Below are 6536 nucleotides of genomic sequence, written 5' to 3'. Positions count from 1 at the left end.
AATGATACACGATGATGAATAATTAGTAATAATAATTATAAAATTGGTTGATTAATAAACAGCAATTAAATTTATAATTTGTTCATTTAAATCTTTAATTTATTTGAATTATTAAATACATATATTAAATATTAATATTTATCTCTAATTTGTTTATTTAAATCCAACAGGTTGCAGATGACGTTAGTCACACATCTTGTATATGGAATACTTGTTTGTACGGCAGAGCACCGAAAAGTTCACAGGCCAGAGATCCTACAGCGGAGTGGAGATTGTCATCGCTACTCCAGGAAGATTGCTAGATTTTCCTGGAGTTTATTAGATTGTAACAAAACGTAGAGTAGATAAAATAACGAGAAAAATGAAACGTAAGGAATGGTCAACTGTATGCTTTCATGGTTATAAAACTCCACAAGAACGTAATTGGGTATTACAAGGTATTATTTAACATTGTTTATTGTCATAATTTTTTGTATTTCTTGAAATTAATTTTATATTTCTATCCAATTAGATATTCGATCGGATAAGGCTCCATTTATTGTAGCAATTGACGTAGCAGCTCGTGAACTAGGTAAAATGAAAAAAATTTTTTTTTATTATATCATTCATTGAACAATAATATATTGATTTAATTTTGTAGTCAAAATTAAAATTAAAATATAATATCAATATTGATAAAATTTTATTTATAATCTTAAATATTTAATCATTTTTAAATCTATTTTTTATTAACTTAAAGTAATTGAAAGAAAAGAAAATAAAATCCAATTTTTTTAATAAATAGTTATTTACAAACCGTAACAGTTTTATGTTTTAAATTAATTATTACTTAATAATCAATAATGTTTGTGCTACACTTTTTTTTTATAATTTTTTTCTCGAAGAAAAGAAGACATTTTGTTTTTCTTCACAAACGTTTTTGACAAATTTGAAAGATGATCAAAATTAATATTTTTATTTTCTAAATTTTCAAATTTTTTTTTTTCATCTATTGTTTTTTTTAAATCGTTATGCTGCTCTTTAGATAATACATTTATTGGTATTAAAATGCATTCATTGCTGTTTATTTTTTTTGCAATTAAAAAATTTTGTGGTTTTCCTTCCTGAATTTTTTGTTTTTTCGGAAATGAATGCAAGTTATAATGGTCTTGTGAATTTCTTTTTTAAATTTATTGATTTATTTGTCGATGTTAAGGTTGTAGTGGTCAAAGTTGTTGAAGACACAGTCGTGATTTCTATTGGAGAATTTGTGGTCTATAATATGATTGCTGTAGCGATTGAAACTTTCTGCACCATCATTAGTATTAGCCGGAGCATTAAAAACACTCACTTTATCAGCATTAGACAGCCAAGTATCTTTGAAATAATCGAAATAAATAAGTATATTTGAATCTGTGTGCTTCACATTATTTATTTCTTTATGAATAATTTTTTCTGCTTCAGGAAACAATGAAGGAGGCAACAGAGGCACATTCATCATTAAAGATAAAATGTACTGGGGAGTTTTTAATTTATGAAGTTGCCAATTCCTAATTAGAGCCTACAATTAAAATTACATAAAAAGAAGGTAAAAAAGTTAAAATTTTGTTATATTTTTATTTTTATATTTTCAAAGCATACTCACATGGACAAAATGAAAGTAGCAACCATACATCTTTGCGCCTTTAAAATTAATCCTTAAGGATTTAGATGACGCTTTTTCATAATCAGTCATAATGGCCAGTGATTTGTTTTCTAAATTAGGGAACTGATTAATTAGCCAGGAAAAAATGGCATTATACATTTCCGTATCCCTGTTTTCCATTAAAATCATTAGCCCAGCTATATACTAAGAAATATAATAAACATAATTTTTATCAATATGTACAAGTACTTGTACATAACAAGTACATGTAAAAACTTTTAGTTAATCCATAATAAAAAAATTTTAGTCTCTTATAATTAATTGTTAAAAAAAATTGCTAGAACTATTACCGTATTATTAGTTTTAAAATGGATGGAGTAAATTTGCTCCATTTTTGGTTTCCGTGCTGTTCTCTAAAACATTTTTTTATTAAATAAAAAGTTATAATGGCAAAATCTAATACATGTTTATAAACTTTTCTTAATTTAATTTTCTTTATAGTTTTTCTTTATAATTTTGTTTAATAGTTAAAATGTGGTTATAAATTAATTAAATAGCTTACGGAAAATGTTCCATCCATGAACAATTTGTCGCTTTCGCTAAGACCGATTAAAGGTCATTGGTAGAAAATATAAGCGCCGTTTTTCCATTGATCGACTTCACTGCTGCTTTCATAAAAATGGAATCAATTAAATCAGCCCCTAACTCGGCCATGGTATCGGGAATGTTAGGTCTGCTCAAACTTCTCTTCCTACTTAAAGTACTTCTTACAGAATCATAAATATGATTTTCTGCAACTTCGGGAAATCTGATAAATTAATAATATAAAATTAAACAATAAATAATTGAGAAATAATAAGGGATGATTATACAGATACGTATATAACTTTACTTTTTACACGGGTTATGTTTTAGTTTCTATAAAAAATCGGCTGAATAATTTTATGAATAAGTTAATTACCTTGAACAAACATCATCGAAGATATCAACTAATTTTTCGTTTGTTGTTTCCGCTTCTTCAATCATGACTTTCTTCATAGCTCTCCAAACATCCGCATCTTCTTCCGGAAAATCGCTATGATTATTTTTGATGAAAAAATCAACATTTTCATTTCATTCTGAAAAATTAGCGATGAACTCGATTTCCGATACAAAATGAAGTGTCGCCTTGCAGCCACTTTTTCGATAAGAGCATCTTGCTACTTTTTTGCACTGATAATCTTGCAAGTATTTGAATCCATTATGGTAAAATAATACCGAATCATTTCTCTTTCCCGGAATAATTTTCATACTTTTTAATAGAAAATAATTAAATATTTCTAATCAATCTTTGACAATTATTCAGTAATTTTTTTATTTGTTATTGAACAAAAATTGACATAAAATTATAGGTTTTTTTTGTTTTCTTTTAATGTTTTTTTTTGTTTTTATTTTTTTTTTTAAGTATTTATTATAATAACAAGTAAATATAAATAATTTTAATAATTATAAGTAGTAATACATTTTTAATCATATAAATTATTTATAAATTATATATAAAAATTTTTCTTTTACATAAATAATTAAATTTTTTGCTGAATCAAGTACATTTTATTTGTAAAACTTTAATATATATTTAAGAAGATGTGTGACAAACTGTGATTAGCTCATTTTTAATTCGAATTTCCAAGTTAAAATGTCACTTTTTGACAAAAATATAGGGTAAATAATTATAAAATTTGGCAAAAGTACTCAAATAACTATTTTTTAGGTATTGATTGTATTATTTTTAAAGTAAAACATTTGGAAAAAAATAAATAAATAGTTTATTTTTCCGCGTGAAACTGCCTTACCTTAAAAATCATTATAAAATCATAACATAGCTAAATTTTACACGCAATGGAATAATTCTCTACTTTGAATAATTCAAATAAACATAAAAAATAAAAGAAAAATATTTCAATACCAAAAATTGTATTAGTTGTAAGCTAATTAGAATTCCTCTACAGACAATTTTATTTACTTCATTTTATGATGATTTCTAAGGCAAGGCAGTTTCACGCGGGAAAATAAACTATTTATTTATTTTTTTCCAAATGTTTTACTCTAAAAATGATAGAATCAATACCTAAAAGATAGTTATCTGAGTTCCTTTTGCCAAATTTTATAGTTATTTATCCAATATTTTTGTCAAACAACGTCATTTTAACTTGGAAATTCAAATTCAAAATTAGGCAATCACAGCTTACCACCTTACCCACCTTCTTAATAAATAAAATAATTGAAAAACAAATAAAAATAAAAATGATGAAAGCAAAAAAGCATTAATTTTATAAATAAAGTCATTAACATAAATTATATTAGATCACAACGTCATCTGATAGTATAATTCTTGCTCTTCTTTGCTAAACTAATAAAATTAATTATTTCTTTGAAAAAATGTGTAAGTATAATAAATATTTAAATAATTTCTTAAACTTTTTATTTTTTTTTAATTTCATTCAATAGTTTTATATAATGTATATTCTTTTGCACTATCTAATGTTAATTTTATTCTGTTAATTATAGGGACACGAAATCAAGAAAATATATTAATTGCTGCACGATTAAGTACCTGCGAGCACATGTTTCAATCTATTAACTTTGAGTACATTAATTTATTTGACGAAGAAAGTTGGACGTGAGTATAAATTAACTTTCATAATTATATCCGCATTTATAATTGATTGGAATATTAATTTAGGATTAAACAAAAAGTATAATTTTTTCATTAATTTCAGTGAATTAGCAGAGTGGACAGGCCTGCGAAGGAGCAAATCACCCAACGAGTGCTTTCACCACTTCTGTGATTTGTACCACAAATTTAAAGTAATTAATGATCATTAGTGCTTGTTAAAATTTATATAATGATTTTATTAATTATTCAAAATATTTCTTTTTTTTTTTCAGTTTCACAAAAGTGCGACAAAGAGGGCTGAGGAAAATGAACACTTCACATTTTATGCAGAGTTCAATGCGTACTACCATCTGCTAGGAAATCGAACACGTTTCTTTTATGAAAATTACAAAGAATGGCCATTCCTCAATTAAAAAAAACATTGTTTTTTATATCTTCGGTCGTCATCGTCCTTTCGCCATTTACCGCTAATTGATTTCTTGATTTATCTTTTTTAAATAAAATCAGCACGTCATGGATCCCTGCATCATTTAACTTTTGATCCACGTTTTGGCTTATGAAGCCTTTCAATTTCAAAAATTTGTTTATTACAAAATGGTGCACTTACTTGCATCATTATGTAATTTAATATTTATTTTTTGTATCTTTACTGAAAAAAGTTAAGTAATAGGTAATAAAATAATCAAAAAATTAAAAATCTGCCGAGTATTCATATTCAGTGTTTTATTGACAAATATAAGGATGTTGTTTACAAAAGTGCTGTTTTTAAATATTTTCACAAAGGTTATGTGTGATTTAAAAAGTGATACCGGTAATCACAGTATGATCCGTCAAATCCAGACTGACGATAAAAAAAAATAAATATAGAGGTAGGTAACCCCTAAGCTGCCGCCGCCTGGACCGGATATCGAAGGCATCGAAATTATAACATTTACGTTAGGTGAGGATCCGTCCTCACCGTGACGATGATGATAGCTTGAGGCTATGGTTGGCCCCGACAGGCCCGCTGCTCTCGTGTGAAGTAGATGGTGTACCATCGAATTTCGCCAATGATGGTGAAGAATCGTGCTTCACGACGATCGTTCTTCCGGCTCAGAAGGCAGAGGTGGTAAGATAATAGGTGGAGGTAAGGTAGTTGGAAGAGGAGGCGGTGGTGCGGTATGAAGCAGAGGAGGTTTTATTGACAGAGTCTTGCCGACGACTTGCCGACGAGTTTTATAACCATGAAAAGCATACAGTTGACCATTCCTTACGTTTCATTTTTTCTCGTTATTTTATCTACTCTACGTTTTGTTACAATCTAATAAACTCCAGGAAAATCTAGCAATCTTCCTGGAGTAGCGATGACAATCTCCACTCCGCTGTAGGATCTCTGGCCTGTGAACTTTTCGGTGCTCTGCCGTACAAACAAGTATTCCATATACAAGATGTGTGACTAACGTCATCTGCAACCTGTTGGATTTAAATAAACAAATTAGAGATAAATATTAATATTTAATATATGTATTTAATAATTCAAATAAATTAAAGATTTAAATGAACAAATTATAAATTTAATTGCTGTTTATTAATCAACCAATTTTATAATTATTATTACTAATTATTCATCATCGTGTATCATTATTATTTACTTAAGTAAATTATTTCTTAACTTTTTATTATACTTAACTTATTTTATAACGTAATTCAGAAATCCGGCCTCTTCAAAAATGAAAAAAAATGGATTAGGTATAATATTCCACGAAGATTTATCTCCTTTTCGCTTCTATATTGCTTGATAAAACGTGGGTTGCGATTTGAAACTGTGTCACTGGGAACGTAAAAATTCTTCTTGAATAGCTCCAGATGCCCTAGATCCCATCGAGGTTTCCTGAAACAATTAGAAAATAAAATGTTTTCAAAAAACCAATTATTTTAAAATTTTTAATTCACAAATTATATTTATTTATTTATTGGAGTTGGCTTTTTTGTTTTTGGAAAATAAAATTGCAAGTCTCAATAACTAAGGCCAGTGTAAATAACTAGGTTTTCACCTTATCTAATGCATATTTTACATCATAAAAATTCAGCCTATTCAAAATTTTACTTACCAAAATTTGTACGCACACTAAAATAATCAGCTGATCAGCTGATCAGTTTACAAGTACTTATGTATATTTACATTTCGAAAATTTAACCACAAACTAAACACGGTAATAATTTATGAAACACAACATTATTTACCACAATAATTATTATTTATATATTATTTATTTA

The 6536-nt window shown here is 27.1% G+C and overlaps 2 long non-coding RNA genes across 3 annotated transcripts; one reads left to right on the top strand and one right to left on the bottom strand.

The window, feature by feature from the left end:
* The first annotated feature begins 519 nt into the window (after positions 1-519).
* On the top strand, positions 520-1563 carry LOC123272420. Of its 2 annotated transcripts, XR_006511083.1 has the most exons (3): positions 520-571; positions 1196-1352; positions 1444-1563. It is a non-coding gene; the product is annotated as an uncharacterized LOC123272420 (long non-coding RNA). The 2 variants fall into 2 exon arrangements; XR_006511084.1 differs by having other exon boundaries at positions 1196-1563.
* Positions 1564-5546: 3983 nt separating this feature from the next.
* On the bottom strand, positions 5547-6536 carry LOC123272773. The gene is made up of 3 exons (XR_006511158.1): positions 6371-6536; positions 5950-6150; positions 5547-5732 (listed from the first exon to the last, which is right to left on the bottom strand). It is a non-coding gene; the product is annotated as an uncharacterized LOC123272773 (long non-coding RNA).

Source organism: Cotesia glomerata, linkage group LG10 (assembly GCF_020080835.1).
Source record: "Cotesia glomerata isolate CgM1 linkage group LG10, MPM_Cglom_v2.3, whole genome shotgun sequence".
In the NCBI taxonomy this organism is placed as follows: Eukaryota; Metazoa; Arthropoda; class Insecta; order Hymenoptera; family Braconidae; genus Cotesia; species Cotesia glomerata.
This window is presented reverse-complemented; position numbering and strand designations above follow the sequence as displayed.